An 18842-nucleotide genomic window follows, 5' to 3' on the forward strand; every position below is an offset into this window, starting at 1 on the left:
GGTAAGAAATGTACGCATTATCCTGCCCATGCAATTGTAACCCCTCTGTACAGTTTGTTCACAAATAAAATAAAATAAAATTAAAAAAAAAAAAGATTATTTCTTTGTTGCTTTGTATGTCCCTCCCCCACAGCATAACCCCTCCTTTCACTGTATTTGATGTCGGTATAATTTGTGGAGGGAAGGGGAAAAATAAGTCGTTTAAATAAGGATACAGGTGGACACGTTGCAACAATGAGAAGTACAAGTTGTCATGTCGAAAACGAACTTTCCAACTTTGGTGGGGAGGTGGGAGGAGGATTGGGTGAAGCGGGGGAGGCTGGGAAGGGATGGGAAGGGGAAACAAAGGAGGAGGCTACAATGCTTGATAAGAAATGTACTCATTATCTTGCCCATGTAATTGTAACCCCTCTGTACAGTTTTTTCACAATACAAATAAAATAAAATGAAATGTTTGTAAAGGAGGAGGCAACAATGCTTTATTAGGAATGTACTTAATACCTTGCTCATGTAATTGTAGCCCCACTTTAGGGTATTTTCACAATAAAAACTTATTAAAAATAAAATAAAAAATACGATGAATTGAAACTTCTTTGTTCAAGTATTGAAAGATTATAAAAATAAGTTTTAATGTAAAAGCTTATCAATAATGGTTATGATATAAGACATCTTTACCTTGGAAATGGGAACATAGTTTTTGGAAAGAATGATCCTGATGGGTACAGAAAAAATGACCATCTCTTATGGAAATACAATGTTTCAGAGCAAAAAGATTAATTGTGATGTCCATTATTAAACTTCTATGCTAAATTATTGTGTTTCTTCACTAAAACAGGGTGTGTATGGTAAAATTGTAAGAAAAATATTAGACAAAAATCAAATGGAATTCTGAACTTGATCATTATACTCCTCACTACAACAGAGCAATACTTTATATCCTATTTTCAGAGGCAACTACTAATTATACAATGTTTATATAACAAAAAAAAGAAAAAATGAGCATCTCGTTAATAGTGCTGAAATGCCTTAAAATTGATAGAATGTTTTTATACACTTACATTATCACAATAATCAGTGGGGGGAAAAGATTGTTCTATAAAGAAAAATAAAATAAGCTGATAAAGTGCCTAGTGGAATCTTGGAAATAGAGAAGAGAGGAAATGATTATGGATATTCTTTTTTTTTCTTCTTACTCTTTCTTCATGAGCAACTGTCCTTAAACTTTAGCATAATGTGAACATGCAGGCTCACTATGAGCTCTATCAATTGACCCTTTAAGGTTGTACACCTTTTCATACTGTCCTTCAAGACCTTCACAGTCCAGCTGACTCCATATTTGGTCTCCCTATCTCACAGCTGTGTGTATATGAGGTATCTCTGGTGGAACATGACAATTAGAGAAGTTCTGTGGGTGACCCTGTGCTTTCATTGGGCCCTCGGCAGGCTAGGCACAGAGTCTACCATCCACTGCTCCTGAGCCAGTAGACATAAACAAGCATAATGATCAGTCAGTTTCCAAGAATAACCAATATAATATCTATCACATGCATTATTTTCTTTGTCAGGAGCACAAATCAGAGCTTCAGGAATTGACTGCTGGGATAGAAATACCGAACTTTTCAACACAGAGGATTGTGGATTTGGCTTCTTCCTTGTGCTTGAGGTGCCAAAAATCTTGTTCAAATCTTTCTTTTGACAATGGGTGCACTTTCCATAGATACGTCACCCATGCTCTACAAAACTGGGGTTCTGTAAAATGTTCCCTTAGTTCTGTAGGTTTATATGGGTGACAATGAGAATAAAAATATGGGAAGGACAGCATCATCTAGCATGATGGCCGTCACAAGCCATCCCAGTCAGAAGTTCAGTATCCATGCATCCAAAAAGTAATATACAGCAACATATGTATTAAGCAGTTCTCATAGGAGATGGCTCTGCTGTGACACTGCATGTCCACCAGTATCTTGGGGAACGGTGGTGGAGATGAAGCAGATGTCACCCAAGGAGAGCATGGAGAGGAAGAAGTATATGATCATGTGGAAGTGGGGGTTGGAGCTGATGGCCAGGATAATGAGCAGATTGCCCAAGATGCTGATCAAGTACAGGGATAGGAAGAGGCTGAAAATGAGAGGAATTCTGGATTCTCTGAGAGTCCCAGTACCTGGAATTCTGATAAACATGTTACCTTTTGTAGTTTTATATTATCTGGACATCTTCGGGAACAGAAAAGTTTAGAAAAAGCAACCAAATATTCATCTAATCCTTGTTTTTGTTGTTGCTGTCGTGTGTGTGTGTGTGTGTGTGTGTGTGTGTGTGTGTGTTTTGTTGGTCATGGTGCCCAAACTCTGGGCCTGGGCACTGTCCCTCAGCTCTTCAGCTTAAGATTAGTGCTCTACCACTTGAGCCACAGCACCACTTCTGGCTTTTCTGCTTATGTGGTGTTGAGGAATTGAACCCAAGGCCTCATGCATGCAAGGCAAGCACTCTACCACTAAGCCACCTTCCCAGCCCACATCTAATCCTCTTTATATACTCTGAATTCAACCTTTCCAAATTCATAGTTCATAGAAATATTTTACAGTTGTAGCATACTTAGTCCTCTCAGATGTACCATTACTTCCATGCATTATTCTATGCATATCTTTATTACTTACATGGAAGTAGACAATGCTGCAAGACCAAAATTATTACATAAAACCTGAGCATCATCACAGACCAGTGTTTAGCTAGCACCATTAAGAAAAGTAGAAACCCTAGGAACCTTCCCCTTTAAGATTACTTCTTTTTTTCTTTTTCTTTTCCAGGGTGGCATGAGCTTTTAATGCTTTCCCAAGGAGAGCATGAGTCAGAAAAAGATTGAGAAATTCAGATAAGAAGTTTTTATTAAAGGAAAAGAATACATATGACTCACACATTAACATATAATTATATGTTTTAATTACACAATTTACATAATTACATGTTTATTATCTAAAACCACAAGGAAGAATGTTCAGGTAACTTCAAATGTGAAAAATCCCAAGATTGCATTATGTAAACACAAATTCAGTTCATAAAAAGGAAATTTTGGGAGCTGGGAAGGTGGCTCAGTGGTATAGTGCTTGCCTTGCATGCATGAGGCCCTGGGTTCGATTCCTCAGCACCATATAACCAGAAAAAAAAGCTGGAAGTGGCACTATGGTTCAAGTGGTAGAGTGCTAGCCTTGAGTTGAAGAGCGACAGCGCCCAGGCCCAGAGTTCAGGCCCATGACCAGACCAAAAAAAAAAAAAAATAAATAAAGGAAATTTTATTAGGTGCCACTGGAGTTTTCTTTTATGTATTCCTTCTTCTTTTATTTTTGGACCATTCCTGAGGCTTGAACTCAGGGCCTGGGTGCTGAGTTTATTTTGCTTGATGCTGGTGTTCTACCAATTGGACCACAGATCAACTTTTTGGCTTTTTGCTGAATAATTGGAAGTAAGTCTCATGGATTTCCTTACTCAGGATCAATTTGAATCCACATCCTCAGGTGTCAGCCTCCTGAGTCGGTAGGATTACAGACATGAGTTAGCATGTTGATCTTCATCTACTTTTAATGTTCATTATTTTGATTGGGGTAAAAGACATGTAATTAAAAAGTACCATTTTAATTCGATGGAATTAATAACATTTATATCACTATGAACCATTATTTATATTTTGTTTCAAGAGATCCCTCAGGTTTTCAAAATGGAATTTAATTCCTATTTAGAAAACTGCCCTTCATTCATCCCCAGGGTCTGTACTATGAAATTTCATGAGAAACTTTAGACCTGAAACCCAAAAAATAATGTGAACACACAGGAAGGATTTGTGGGTCTACCTGCAAATTCTATTGCTTTTTCAAACTTGCATTACAACTCAAGTGCTAGTGGCACACACACACACACACACACACACACACACATGCACACACACAAAGAACCAGTCTTCTCATACTGTGGGGGATATGATCATGAAGAGTAGAAATTATGTAGTTAGAAACTTTGAATACCATGTCTGGTGGGGGGGTTTGTTGCCTTTTTATTATGCTCTTTAAGTAGTTGTACACAGGAGTTTACACTTAACTAAGCAGTTTATGAATACAATATATCTTGATCAACCCTTCCAACATTATCACTCATCCTTCCCCTCCCACTTCTTTTCTTACCCTTCTTAATTTTGTAGGATATACATTGGATTCTTAGCTGCATTCTTCCTTCTTCTCTTTAGTCTACTTCTTTCCCCTTGACTACACCCAACTCTTTCCAGTATCCAGTACCTGGTATTTATTTTGCTGAACTTTGATTTTTGCCTTTCTAAGAAATGACACTATTTGAGATCTCCCTTGAATCTACCGGATTTCAGTGAATACATTTGCATACACTCACATACCACCCAACGTATTTACTAAGTAGTTTATAAGTTAAATCAAGCATCCACATACAGGTAAAACAAGGATCCTTTTTTTTCTAAGGCTTTCCATTTCTTTACAAATATCATTCTTTCTAAAGGATGAGTAAAATTCCATATATATATATATATATATATGCTATGGGATTATATACTATATACACTATTATAATTATAAACTATTATATATATATATATATATATATATATCTCACATTTCCCTGATCCTTTTATCCATTGAGGGGCATGTGACCTGATTCCATTTATATCTGGTGTTTTCAATACACCAACAATAGAATCCTCATCCTTCCTGGCTGATAGTTTTTTTTTGTTCATGTTGCTTTCCTCCCATTTGGCTGCCCTATCTCTCCTCATAATAGGATTAATTGCTTCTAAGAACACTCCCCACATCTGGGGGCCCCTGTGCACTTACTGCCTTATGCTGCCAGTCCTTTGGATCATTGCACCAAGGGGTGCAAGCATAAAGCACTCCCCCATGCCTGGGGTCCCATGAAATCCAGGACGCTGTGGTGTCACATGGGAGCTTTTTTATCCATGGAAGAAATGATGCAGGGGGACCCAACTACACCAAGGCTATCATACTGCAGAGGTGAAGGGACATCAGCTTTGAAGGTTATATGGACAGGGAGACACAGTGCACACAGCTTGTAATTGGGCTAATTGGCACCGCTATTGGTCCAAGTCTCTGAAGGCTTCCTGGTGTTAACAGAGGAAGGAAAGGAAAAACTGGAAATCAACTCTGTGTCTTAGTGAATGAATAGATTTAAATAATGTGGATTATCTACACAAGGGAGTCATTCTCCTCCAACAGGAATATTGAACTTACATCATTTGCAAAGAAACGACTTGAGTGAAAAGAATGAGGGGAAGTAGAGTCAGGCCAATATGTGGAAGCTAGATCTGATTTATAAATATATATTTAAGCATATGTGGAGTCATATACAACGACACACAAATATGTTAACTGAAGTGCATGATATGTATAGAGGAGAATTCAAGCAGTGCCATTCCTTAGAAAACCTAACTCATGTTCCAACAAAATGAATACCAGAATGTTACCTAATATGTGTGGGAAGGGGTCAAGGAGGGGGAGGAATATAAATGAATAGAGGAAGAGGGGACAATTAATTCATAATATTCAATGCACTTCCCATGACACTAGGAAACTAGGAAAATTGAGGGGAGGGGTTGGGTTGTAAAAGGTGAGGGAGAGGGGCTGGGAAGGTGGCTCAGTGGTAGAGTGCTTGCCTTGCATGCATGAGACCCTGGGTTCGATTCATCAGCACCACATAAGCAAAAAGAAAAAAAAAAGGTGAGGGAGAATGATGAAAGGGGCAACATGGATCAAGATTTGTCAAATGGCCTTCCCTTTGTACAGCTCCTTAAAGATAAAAATTTAATCTAAAAATCCAATATGTCTTAGACCCTTCCTTTTACAAAATCATTTGCTTCTTTCTTGGCTACTTAGTTTTCAAAGCCTCATCTGTTTCCTTCCATTTTTTTAGGGGGGCAAATCACAGAAGACAAAAACTGAGCATTTTAACCATATTAAATTCAAGCTTATATTCATAAGTTCAGCTTATATTCATACCATTGTAAAAGGAACAGCAACATATATCTTTTCTTTTAAAAATCCTTTTATCTCCACAAACTGAAGAATTTATCATTGTTTTAAGTCCCTGTGAACTATTTTCCCAATTCTGAAAACACAATTATACTCAGAAAAATCTTCAAGGATAAGAGCCATGAGATCACAAAACTAAACATGGCCAAGATCGAAGAATTTGTTTATTCCTTTAGTTCAGAGACTAAGAGTTTTCAAATACTTTTCACTACTACATTCTAAATGGAGGTCAAGACAAAGAGTTGCGTTCTCCTCAAGGAATTTAAATGTCTCTGTTACAGTTCACATAGATAAGTGGATTCAGTTTATAGATAATCACAAGTCACTAAGACCACTGCTTTATTTCTGGAGAATGTGATACACATGAACCATTTTATCCCCCAATATATATTCCATCAAACAAGGAAATAACTTATAGGCAAGAACCACAAGTAGACAACAGTTTGGATTTCCTATCAATGGAGGATTCTCAGAATGAAAGAGAATGTTTTGTTGCTGCTGCTGCTGTTGTTTGAGAATCCCAGTAAAGAATCGGAGAAATGAAAATCAGTTTGACAACCCTGACACCAATGACTCATACCTGTAATCATAGTTACTGAGGAAGCTGAGATTTGAGGATCATGGATTATGGTTCACAGCCAGCCCAGAGATAAAAGTCTGTGAGGCTCTTACCCCCAATTAACCACCAAAAAGCTGGAAATGGAGCTGGTGCTTAAGTTGGTATAGTACTATCTTTGAGTAAAAAGGGTCAGAGACAGTGGTCAGGCCCTGAGTTCAAATCAAAGGAAGAACAGAAAAGAAAAAAAAACAACTTAATAAAGAAAAGATAGCAGGAAGAGAATAAAAAAATAAAACAAATGTGGTCTTCTTATCTCAGCCCTCTGATTGCCTGGATTGCAAATTCACTCAGCACTCTCTAATTTTTCTGTCTCTATTTTTTCTTTGGAAGTTAGGGTCTCACTTGGTAACACTTTTAATCTTGAGCACTATACATCTCAAGCAATCCTCAGATCTACAGTCTTCTACCTCAGTTCCCCAATCGTTAAGATTATAGAACAATGATACCACATTTGTTGTTTATTTTTAGACAAGCATTATTAAGATAAAAATTCATGCATGCAGCAATATTTCTTAGTGTTGGGAAATCTGTTTTTCTTGGAATTCTTTCATTCATGCCCTCTGTATTGTTCAACTCCTTTGTATATACTCTTCTTTTTCTTTCTCCTTATTTCTTTCTTTTTACTTTGAAAATACCATACAGAGGGGTAACAATTACGTGAGCAAAGTAATGAATACATTTCTTATCAAGCATTGAGTCCTCCTTTGTTTCCCCTTATCATCCCTTCCCATCTCCCCACCCCCACCCCTGCCCCGTGCCAAAGTTGTAAAGTTTGTTTTTCGACATAACGTCTTGTACATCTCATTGTTGCAATGGGTTCACCTGTATCCCTATTTAAACATTTTTTTCCCTTCCCCTTCACAAATTATACTAACATCACATACAATGAAAACAGGGGTTATACTATGGGGGAGGGACATACAAAGCAACAAAGAAATCATCTTATAAATATGTTAGAAACAATAACAAGAAAGAAAAAAGTTTGAGTCCTTATCTTAGGGTTCATTTTGCCTAACATCAACTTATCTGACCTCTATATACTCTTCTATGTGAGAGACCCTCATTCAAAGAGTACAAGAAGACCAGGAGAGACAAATAAATGCATAGTAGTAACTGAGGTGTTATAAGCCCTAAAACAAGCATGGAGAAAGGTTGTAAAGGGGGATGAACTTCCTATGTTTTGCAGTGAAAGAGACATATTTGCTTAATTATCATGCTCCACCACCCTCTATCATTTTTTCTGTAATCTACAGTTATCCAACATATAATGAAGGCAGCTACCATTACCCTGTCCTCTACCAGAATCCACCTCTAAAATTTAGGACAAGCAAAATCGTGTGTCTTCACCGTGATATGAGATGAAATGGCTTGTAAGTTGGCAAGGAGAAAAACCTGCCAAGAGTTTCTTGATAGAATGCTCTGTTTCACTAATTAAACAACCATTTTATTATATCATTGTTTTTATTGTTGTTGTTTGCCAAAACCAGGATTTGAATTCAGGGCCTTAAATTGTTACTCAGCTTTCTTGTTTATGACTACGGGAGTCTTGAGTCACATCTCCAAATCAGCTTTTTGCTACTTAGATGGACACACAATCTCATGGACTTTTCTAACTTTTCCAACAAGCTTAGGCTCTGAGTAGCTGGAATTACAGGTGTAAGTCACTGGCACACATCTCAGACAACAATTTTATTGTTGTTGTTGTTGTTGTCATAATCATCTTCATCCCTATTTGTCAGTACCAGGGATTGAACTCAGGAATTTGCATTTTCAGCTTTCTTGTTTTCGGCTGGCACTCTACCATTCGAGTCACATCTCTAGATCAACTTGCTTCTGGATAATTGGAGGCAGAGTATAAAGGAATTTTCTGCATTGGGTTGACTTTAAACCACAAGTCTTTCTGAGTTCCAGCCTAGTGAGTAGCTAGGATTTCAGGCATGAGGCACCTGTGTACTTGTCATACAAGCATCATTTTGAACATAGCCCACACATTTTTACTTAGCCCCCTAATGCAAATGACATAATAACAAATGTACCCTTTCATTTCCAGTAAGATAACCATAGTGGTGTTGGCAACATGGACTACTGGAAACTATAAGCACAGAAAATGAAACAAGCTACACAGAGAGAAATATTTATTGTCTAGAATTTAAGAAGGATGTAAAAACACCTTCTTTATCCACTTTCCCTATAGCCCTTCCAGAGAGCTTAGGAAAATTTGAAGCAACAGGGTTTTCTGTGTGCCAATAGCTCACACCTATCATTCTAATCACTCAAGGAGTCTGACACATGAGGCTCACAGTTCAAAGCCACCCTAGGCTGGAAAGTCTGTGAGAATCTTATCTGGAATGAACCACCAAAAATGTGGAGCAGACTCAAGTTGTAGAGCAGCAGTGTTGAGCAAAAAAAAAAAAAATAGCTCAGAGACATGCTCAGGCCCTCAGTTCAGGTCCCAGAACCTACACACACAGAGAAACACACACACACACACACACACACACACACACACACACAGAGAGGGACCAAACTTCTCCTATTGTGGAGAGATGTTTATAGATACCAGAAATTATGTAGGTGGTAAACTTCACATACCATGTCTGGTATTCAAACTTTACATTCTTGCTAGCTGATTGTTTTTCTTACATGTTGCCTTCCTCCCATCTGGCTGCCCTGTCCCTCATCATAAGGGGAGCCATTGGTTCTAAGATTTCTTCTCATATCTGGGGGCCCCTGCACACTTACTGCCTTACACTGCCTGTCCTCTGGATCATTACAAAAGGGTTCAAATCCAAAGCATTCCCCATGCCTGAAGTCTAGTGAAACCCAGGAATCTGCCCTGTGTCACACAGGAGCTTCCTTATCCATAAAAAAAATGATGCAGGGAGACCTAACGACACCAAGGCTGTCACACCACAGGTGTGAAAGGACATGAGTTTTGAATGTTATATGGATGTGGAGACACAATGCACAGTGCTGGTAATTAACTTAATTGGTCGGTGTGATTGGAAGTCTCTGAGGACTTCCAGGAGAAACTGGAAGTCAATGTTGCATCTTAGTGAACTAATGGATCCAAAAAAAGTGGTGTATGTACACAAGGTGTATCTACACATTACAAACAAATGGATGGACTTGGAAAAAAACATTAGGTGAAGTAAAATCAGGCCCAAAGAGACAAAGGATAAATGTTTTTTCTTATAGATGGAAGCTAGATCTGATGTATAAATACAAAATTAAATGCATATAGGAGTTGTTTGCAAGGGTACACAAATGTATGAAATGAATCATGCTATATGCAAGGAAGAATTCAAATAAGGTCATTCCTTATTTGGCAGAGCACCAGTGGCTCACGCCTGTCATCCTAGCTACTCAGAAGGCTGAGATCTGAGAATTAAGGTTCAAAGCCAGCCTGGGCAAGAAAGTCTGTGAGACTCTTATCTCCAATAAATGACCAGAAAACCAGAAGTGGTGCTGTGGTTCTAGTGGAAGAGCACTAGCCTTGAGCTGAAAAGCTGAGGCCCTGAGTTCAAGCCCCATGACTGAAAAAAAAAACAAAAGAAAGAAATGAAAAGAAAAGAAAAGAAAAATGAATTCACAGTTCAATAAAATGATTACCAGGAAGTTGTGAAGAGAGTTGTGAGGGGACTGGTTTAAGGGTAACAGTTTAAGTGGAGGAGGATAGTCCAATGAAAAGAAGCAAAGAGAATGCAGTCAAAATATCCAGTTCGGGCTGGGAAGGTGGCTCAGTGGTAGAGTGCTTGTCTTGCATGCCTGAGGCCCTGGGTTCGATTCCTCAACACCACATAAGAAAAATGAAAAAAGCTGGAATTGGCACTGTGGCTCAAGTGGTAGAGTGCTAGCCTTGAGCTGAAGAGCTGAGGGACAGGGCCCAGGCCGAGTTCAGGCCCCATGACCAGACCCCTCCCACCCCCCAAAAATATACATATATATATATATATATATATATATATATATATATTTAGTTCAGAACCTATGAAAGTATGAAAATTGAGGAAAGGAATGGAGGAGAATGATGAAAGGGGTGACATCAATAGAGATGCATTGTCCTTGTAAACTGACATGTTGACTGGCCATCACTTTGTACAACTCCTTAAAGACAATAAAGATTTAATCTAAACAAAATCCAATATATATTACACCTTTCATTTTTTACAGATGAAACTCATCAGAGTCATTTGCTTCTTCCTTACCACTTATTTTTCAAAGCTCCATCTGCTTCTTTCCATTTTATTGGGCCAGCAAACATCACCCAAAAATTAACACTTTAACTATATTAAGTTCAAACTTGAGAACATGTATTACATCCATACTGTTGTAAAATGAGCAGCAACATACATTTCCATAAAACAACATCCCAAAAGTAAACCTCTTTTATTTCTACAAACTGAAGAATTTATCATTATTTTATACATTCCTTATGAACTATTTTCCCAACCCTGGAAAATACAATTCTACTCAGAAAAGTCTTGAAGGTCCAGAGCCATGATATTGTAAAACTAAATGTGACCAAGATGGAGGGATTTATTTATTTGTAAAGTCTAGAGACTATGAGTTTTCTATTTGTTTTCACAGCTTTGTTAGAGCTGCCTCCTCCTCAGGGAATTTGAATGTCCCTGTTCTACCCCACATAGATAAGTGGATTCCGTTTACAGATAATCATATATCATATATATATGTATATATATACACATATATATATATATATTCTTCCATCAGAAAGAACGACACTGCCCCATTTATTAGGAAATGGAAATACTTGGAAAAAATCTCATTAAGTAAAATTACCCAGTCTCAAAGAAATTTAGGTCCCATGGTTTCTCTTATTTGTAATAATTAGTATACATATAGGATAATCTTGTCAGATAAGCTGAAAAGCTCAAAAAATCAAGTACAACTGACCATATAAGATGATGCCAAGTGAAATGAACCCCAAATGTGGGTACAAAAGGTCTGTCTTTATAATTATTGTTTTAAATGCAAATGTGAATGAAAGGAGGAGATCTATAGTATCATGGAACTATCAAGGTGAAGTATGAGAGGGACATACAGATTGCTAATTGCTTTCATCACAAAGTCTTATATCAATATACCTCACAATTATCAGCTTTGTCTAAGTAAACACAAATACAAGTAACTCTCTAATACTAATGGGGGATGAAAAAGAATGTTTTGTAAAAGAAAGATGCACATTTTCTACTGAGAAGGATTAACACATATCCTACTAATTTCTTTCATTTTACTTTCCCTAAGAATACTTTGATTTGGAAAATTTATCTTCTTCATAGGAAAAACCTTCATGTAAAAGTATTTACATGGGCTGGGATGGTGGCTCAGTGATAGAGTGCTTGCCTTGCATGTATAAGGCCCTAGGTTCGATTCCTCAGCACCACATAAGCAGAAAAAGCTGGAAGTAGCGCTGTGGCTCAAAGAAAGCACCCAGGCCCAGAGTTCAGGTCCCACAACCGACGAAAAAAACAAAAAAAAGGTATTCACATGTCACACAACTTTTGATTGCAGAGCTCAGTGACATTCAGTATACTTGACAAGATCACTCTATAGCATGCTATCTTTCCAAACTAAAACTTCTTCCCATTGCAGTGAAACTAATCATGGAACCCTTCACCACATGGATGGTCTATTTTATTATGACACATTGTGTACTTGTGTGTGTGTTTAATCTGTGTTTTAAATGATTTCTGTTATTTAATGATGATGGCAATTTTATAGTCCAAGTTCTTTATTTTTGTGTGTTTTATTTTCTCCATGATCCATTTAAGCATTAAGCCTACAGTCCTGAGATTACATTGCCCAGCTGTGGAGCCTTCTCAGGGCCCTTTGAATGTCCTTATTCCTCAGCCTATAAATAAAGGGATTCAGCATAAAGGTGATCACTGTGTACATCACAGAGGCCACCAGCACCTTTCCAGGAGCTTCTGACACAGCTTATCCAAGTTAACTGGCTATACTCGTTCCATAAAACAAGCACACAATGGACAAGTGAGAGCCACAGGTGGAGAAGGCTTTGCACCTTCCATCTGAAGAGGAGATTCTCAGAATGGAGGAAACAATTCTATAGTAAGAAAATATGATGCCTGAGATTGGAACAAAACCAAATAGAACACCAGAAAAATACTTCAGAGTGTTGCTGTGGAATTTGTCATAACAGACAAGATTAAGAATATGAGAAGGGTCACAGAAGAAATTGGAAACATCCACATCTTTGTAACTGGGAAGTGTAAGATAAATTAAGTGTGCACCAGGGAGTCCAAAATACTAGCCACAAAAGACACCAACACTAAGAAGCCTCACAGGTGAGGGTTCATAATGATGGTATTGTAGGGGTTGACAGATGGCCACAACCTATCATAAGCCATCACAGTCAAAGCATATCATCCATACTTCCAAACAGAATATAAACAGACATCTGAATCAGACAGCCCACATAGGAGATGGCTCTGCTGTGAGTCTGGATGTCCACCAGCATCTTGGGGACAATGGTGGAGATGAAGCCAATGTCAGCCAAAGAGAGGATGGAGAGGAAGAAGTACATGGGGGTGTGGAGGTGTGGGTCAGAGCTGACAGCCAGGATGATGAGCAGATTTCCAAGCACAGTGACCAGATACAGGAACAGAAACAGACCAAAGAGGATGGGCTGCAGTTCCTGATTCTCAGAGAGACTCAAGAGATGGAGTTCTGAGACTGGGGTAAGATTGTGTGTCTCTATGTTGCTTGGACACCTATTGAAATAAGAAAATATTTGAGAAAAATTAAACAAACAACAAAGGCTATGTGTATATTGAGTTCAAGTATTGGAAACTATAATTAGCACCTGTTACCAAACCTCCTGAAATCATTCTCCATGGTTTCATTTCCTAAATCTCTAGAAGTGGTTGTCTTGATTGTCCAGCTCTCCAACTCTATTTGCTTCTACTTTAGAAATACACAAAATTATGAGGCAAAGATTTTTTTGTTGCTTTGTATGTCCTTTCCCCACGGTATAACCCCTATTTTCACTGTATTTGATGCTGGTATAATTTGGAGAGGGGAAGGGAAAAAACAAATTGTTTAAATAGGGATACAGATTAACCCATTGCAACAATGAGATGTTCAAGATGCTAGGTCGCAAAACAAACTTTACAATTTAGGAGGGGGGGTTGTAGTTGTGGAGATAGGAGGGAAGGGATGGTAGGAGAAAAAGGAGGAGGCAACAATGCTTGAGAAGAAATGTACTCATTACCTTGCTCATGTGATTGTAACTCCTCTGTACAGTATTTTCACAATAAAAAACTAATTAAAATGTGAAAAATGTAAATGTTTACAAGTCCATGATCATGCTGAAATGCATTCTACTCTCTTCAGAAAAGAGTATAAGAAGTTGGGTATTGGTGGCTCACACCTGTAATCCTAGCTTCTTAGGAGCCTGAGCTCTGAGGATCATGGTTTGAAAACATCCAGGACAAGAAAGTCCATAGACTCTTAACTACAATTAATCACAAAACACAGGAGTGGAGCTTTGGCTCAAGTAGGTGGGCACCAAACTTGAGGGGGAAAAACTCAAGGACAGTGCTCAAGCCTGTAGTACAAAGCCCAGGACTGGTATACATACACACAGGAGCAAAAGAGTCATACCTAATCCTTTATAGCAAAAATAAAATTATTCTAATGGAAGGAAATTCAGGATCAACCAAATGTTCTTTATTTTCTTTTAAAATGAATGCAAATATTCATCAGTTGGGGCTTTTATAAGCACTCCATAAGGTACAATGGTATTACCTGAACAGGAAAGTTTATGATTAATCAGAAAATATTATGCTATGTCAATTATCTTCTAGCAGTTTTCCATATTCTGTGCTTTCTTATTTCTGTCCTTTAAGTAGTGAATTGTTGCCTCACAGTTTATTTGTATAGCTTAAATCTAGTTAGTAAACAGCTCCTATATATGGCTTTGTTTAATCACACTGTTTTATTTAAATGATACTAACAAAAATATAAAAGAATTATTTAAGGTCTGATCATATTTATATCAGATATGATTTACAGATGTCTTTAAAAACTGCATACAAAATATGATTCTTTTCTCTACATGATTCCATTTTTCTTTACATCACTAAAGAGAGTATTGTAATATTTCTGTGTTTAAATATTCTTATCAGTATTTCTATGTCACTATTCATTTATGTCTACAGAAAGACATTTTCTTAAAATGTTACTCTCAAATTACCTAAATTCTGTCAGGGCAGTATACAGCAAAATAGGTATTGCTCATAAAATTTAGTAGCTTCATTTTTGTTGTCTTTTCATTTATCTTATTTGCTCATTTATTTGTCTTTGGGAGTGTAAAAGGACAGAAATGAAGGGACAGAGTGAACAAATGCACCAATGGTACTGACTAGACACTATGTTTTAAATGAACTATACAACTTGTGAGTAAGGGAAGGGGCAACACATTCCAAAAAGAAATGTACATATTACTTGACTCATGTAACAGTAGCCTCTCTCTCTATCACCTTCATAAAGGCAATACAAAAATCTAAAGAAAAATTAATATGTACATTACTTCTACATTTTGAGAAATATCTAAGCCAGCTTGTATTTGTTTTTTGAGAGAACATATGGTAAATACATAAAACTCTATTCTAGAAAATCCTTTTGGTTGTGTCTCTTAAGTAACAATTCTTTTTTGGGAGTTAAGAGGTGGAAGAGAATTAAAAATTCTGCTTCTACAATTATCTAATCTTGTTTCAATGTAATCATTTAATATGCTATAAACCTTGTATTTTTGCTCACAGAAAAAAATTTACAAAGAAAAACTTACTAGGTTATATTAGCAAGCTGTCTAAGGATAAATGCCTACTTCAAACCTTGTAGATAACACATAACATTAATTGAGAGGGGGTTTTCATCTAACTTGTTACATTTATTATTGCAACACTTTAAAATTCTGTGCCTATCTGTACTGAACATAAGTGAGAATTCCTACATATCATTTTGAAGAGTGAATGCTATGATTTCCAGCAATTGATTTTCAATTTTACTACTAATTGATGCATATGTTTTCCCATTAAAAGGTGAATCATTATCAAATACATCTCTGCTTTTTTTGAAATATCATATCTAGATCTTGTGTCTAAAGTCTTAGGATTAGAACAAAAAAAATTGCCCTTTCAGTTTTCTTAGATAATATTCATGTGGGTATTCTTTAACTCTGGGAATCAGACACAGAGGAAATGCAGAAAGACATAGAATGCAGAGCTCAGAGCTGGATTATAGAATCATGGCATGATGCTAACACTATCATGGTACAATATATCATATTATAAATAATGACATAGTAGCATTTCACAGATTGTAATTTCTGCCATTCTCACCTTCTCCTAAACTTCATAATCCTTTGGAGTGTTTGGAATATAGATTAAATAGAAAGAGCTCAGAAATTTAGGGGACCTAGAACCAATACAGTTGAGTGTGCAGATGCTGGGGCTTGAACTCAGCATCTGGGCACTTCCCTAATTTTTTCACACAAGGTTAGGCTTTTTTGCTGGTTAATTGGTGATAAGAGTCTCACAGACTTTCCTGCCTGGGCTGGCTTCGATCTGAGATCCTCAGATCTCAGCCTCCTGGGTGACTAGGATTATATGGGTGAGCCACTAATGCTGGGCCAGGACTACATTTTAAATAAATCCCTCAGGTCCCAAGTACAGGACCTGAATCTTATTTGGAGCCCCCTAGGGTTGTCCAAATGTCTCCAACACTTTGATATTTTTGGACAAGTTTATATAAAGAGATGGATTAAGCATGGGAGTCACCACAATTGATCATCCTAAAACCACTGTGCTTTTCCTGGCCAAGCATGGTAAAATGGAGCCAAAATGCCTTCTCACCCCTTCTCCACAAACTAAATAAATGGTTGATTCGTGTGATATCCAGGTGAAGAGAATTTACACTTCCCTCCTGAGAATAAGCAGTCTCAGAATGAAGGAAAAATAATTTTATAATAAGTGAGAAATATCCTAGAGAATGAGAAAATGCAAATGAGTTTCTGATGGTGGAATCCCTTGTGTTATTTTGGAAGTTTGTCCACAAAGGCTAGATTAAGGAATGTTGCAAAGCAGTGTGGAGGTTCCTCAAAAGACTAAACATAGATCTTCCCTATGACCCAGCAATCTCACTTCTTGGAATTTTCCAAATGACCACAAAAAAGGCCATACTAAAGCTACAGCCCAACTATGTTCACTGCAGCACTATTCACCATAGCTAAGATATGGAACCAACACAGATGCCCCTCAGTAGATGAATGGATCAAGAAAATGTATACAAATACATTTCTCTTATTTTTTTGTACCTTGTGTTTGATTCTGGTGCCCTGAATTTTGTATATATATTTTTCTAATTTGGGCCAGGGAAGGGAAATAACAAAATGCTGAAATAAGGATACAGGTTGACCCACTGCAGCAATGAAATGTACAAGACACTATTTTGAAAACAAATTTTACAATTTGGGGGGGAAGGAGGAGTCAGGGAGGTCAGAGGGAAGGGATGTAGGGGAAACACAAAGGAGGGATAACAATGCTCAATAGGAAATGTACTCATTACCTTTCTCATGTAATGTAACAGTATATTTACAATAAAAATATATTTTAAAAAGATTAGGCAATATATGGAAGGGAAATGGAATCACAGAAACAGCAGGACAATGGATGAACCAAAGCAACATTGATACTCACTTGATACTATATTGGATATGAACATTACAACTTGGGAGGAAAAGATTAAGGAGGAGTAAGCAGGAGATAATGAGGGATTGGGTAACAATGATTAAAAACAAATGTACCCATTGCCTTACTTATGTAACTGTAACCCCCTTGCTCATCACCTTTTCAATAAAAAAATAATGTTGCAGTGGATAGAGGGTACCTGGGAAGAGAGAACAATAGGAGAGGTCAAGCCAATTAAAATGCACAAGCATGTGGGAAATATCATAGAGAATGCACCTTGTATAAATAAGACACACACACACACACACACACACACACACACACAAACACGTCAAGAAATCAAAACAGATTATGGTGGCATTGAGAATGGTAGAAAAGTAAAACAGGTTCCTTTAGGAGTGAGATCCAGTGGATAGAGAGAAGGTGAAGGGAGAGGATGAATAAGGGTGAACACTCTTGAATTACTTGATATATATGTATGAAAAGAGACAATGAAGCCAGTCGCAGTGGCTCATGCCTGTAATCCTAGCTACTTGGGAGATTGAGATCTGAGGATCATCATTCAAAGCCAGCCCAGGCAGGAAAGTCCATGAGAGTTTTACCTGTAATTAACTACCAAAAAGCTGGAAGTGGAGCTGTGGCCCAAGAGATAGAGCACTAGCCTTGAGCAAAAAATGGTCAGGGACAGTACTCAGCCCCTGAGTTCAAGCCCCAGGACCAGCACCAAAGAAATAGATCAGGAGAAGGAAGGAAGGAAGGAAAGAAGGAAGGAAGGAAGGAAGGAAGGAAGGAAGGAAGGAAGAAGGAAGGAAGGAAGGAAGGGAGGGAGGGAGGGAGGGGAAAGTAAAGGAAGGAAGAAAGGAAGGAAGGAAGGAAGGAAAGAAGGAAAAGGAAGAAAGCAAGGAAGGAAGGAGGAGGAGGGAGGAAGGAAGGAAGGAAGGAAGAAAGGAGGGAAGGGAGGAAGGAAGAAAAAAGGGAGGGAAGAAGGGTGGGAGGAGAAAGAATGAAAATTGTTGAAATTATTTTTTAAGAAGGAGAAGTTAGTGGAAAAAGAAGAGGGGACTGGATTTAGGGGAGGTGTATTGTATACATATATAGGAAAGACACAATGCAGAGATAACCCTTTTAAGAGGCTCACGCCTGTAATCCTAGCTACTCAGGAGGCTGAGATCTGAGGTTCATGGTTCAAAACCAGCCCGGGCAGGAAAGTTCATGGGACTCATCTCCAGTGAACCACCAAAAAACACAAAGTAGAGTTGTGGTTAAAGTGGTAGAGTGCTAGCCTTGAGAGCAGAAAAAAAGTTCAGGGAAAGAACCTAGAACCGGCACCAAAAACAAAACAAAATTTTTAAAAAGAGGTTCTCCACCAGTAATCAGCCAGTCCAACTCAATTGCCTCTGAACTTCTTTTTTTTTGGGGGGGGGCGGGGGGAGC

At 37.8% G+C, this 18842-nt stretch overlaps 1 pseudogene; it reads right to left on the reverse strand.

The window, feature by feature from the left end:
* Window positions 1-12492: 12492 nt before the first annotated feature.
* On the reverse strand, window positions 12493-16078 carry LOC106000716 (annotated as a pseudogene).
* Window positions 16079-18842: the final 2764 nt, after the last annotated feature.

This window comes from Dipodomys ordii, unplaced genomic scaffold (assembly GCF_000151885.1).
Source record: "Dipodomys ordii isolate 6190 unplaced genomic scaffold, Dord_2.0 Scaffold235, whole genome shotgun sequence".
Taxonomy (NCBI): Eukaryota; Metazoa; Chordata; class Mammalia; order Rodentia; family Heteromyidae; genus Dipodomys; species Dipodomys ordii.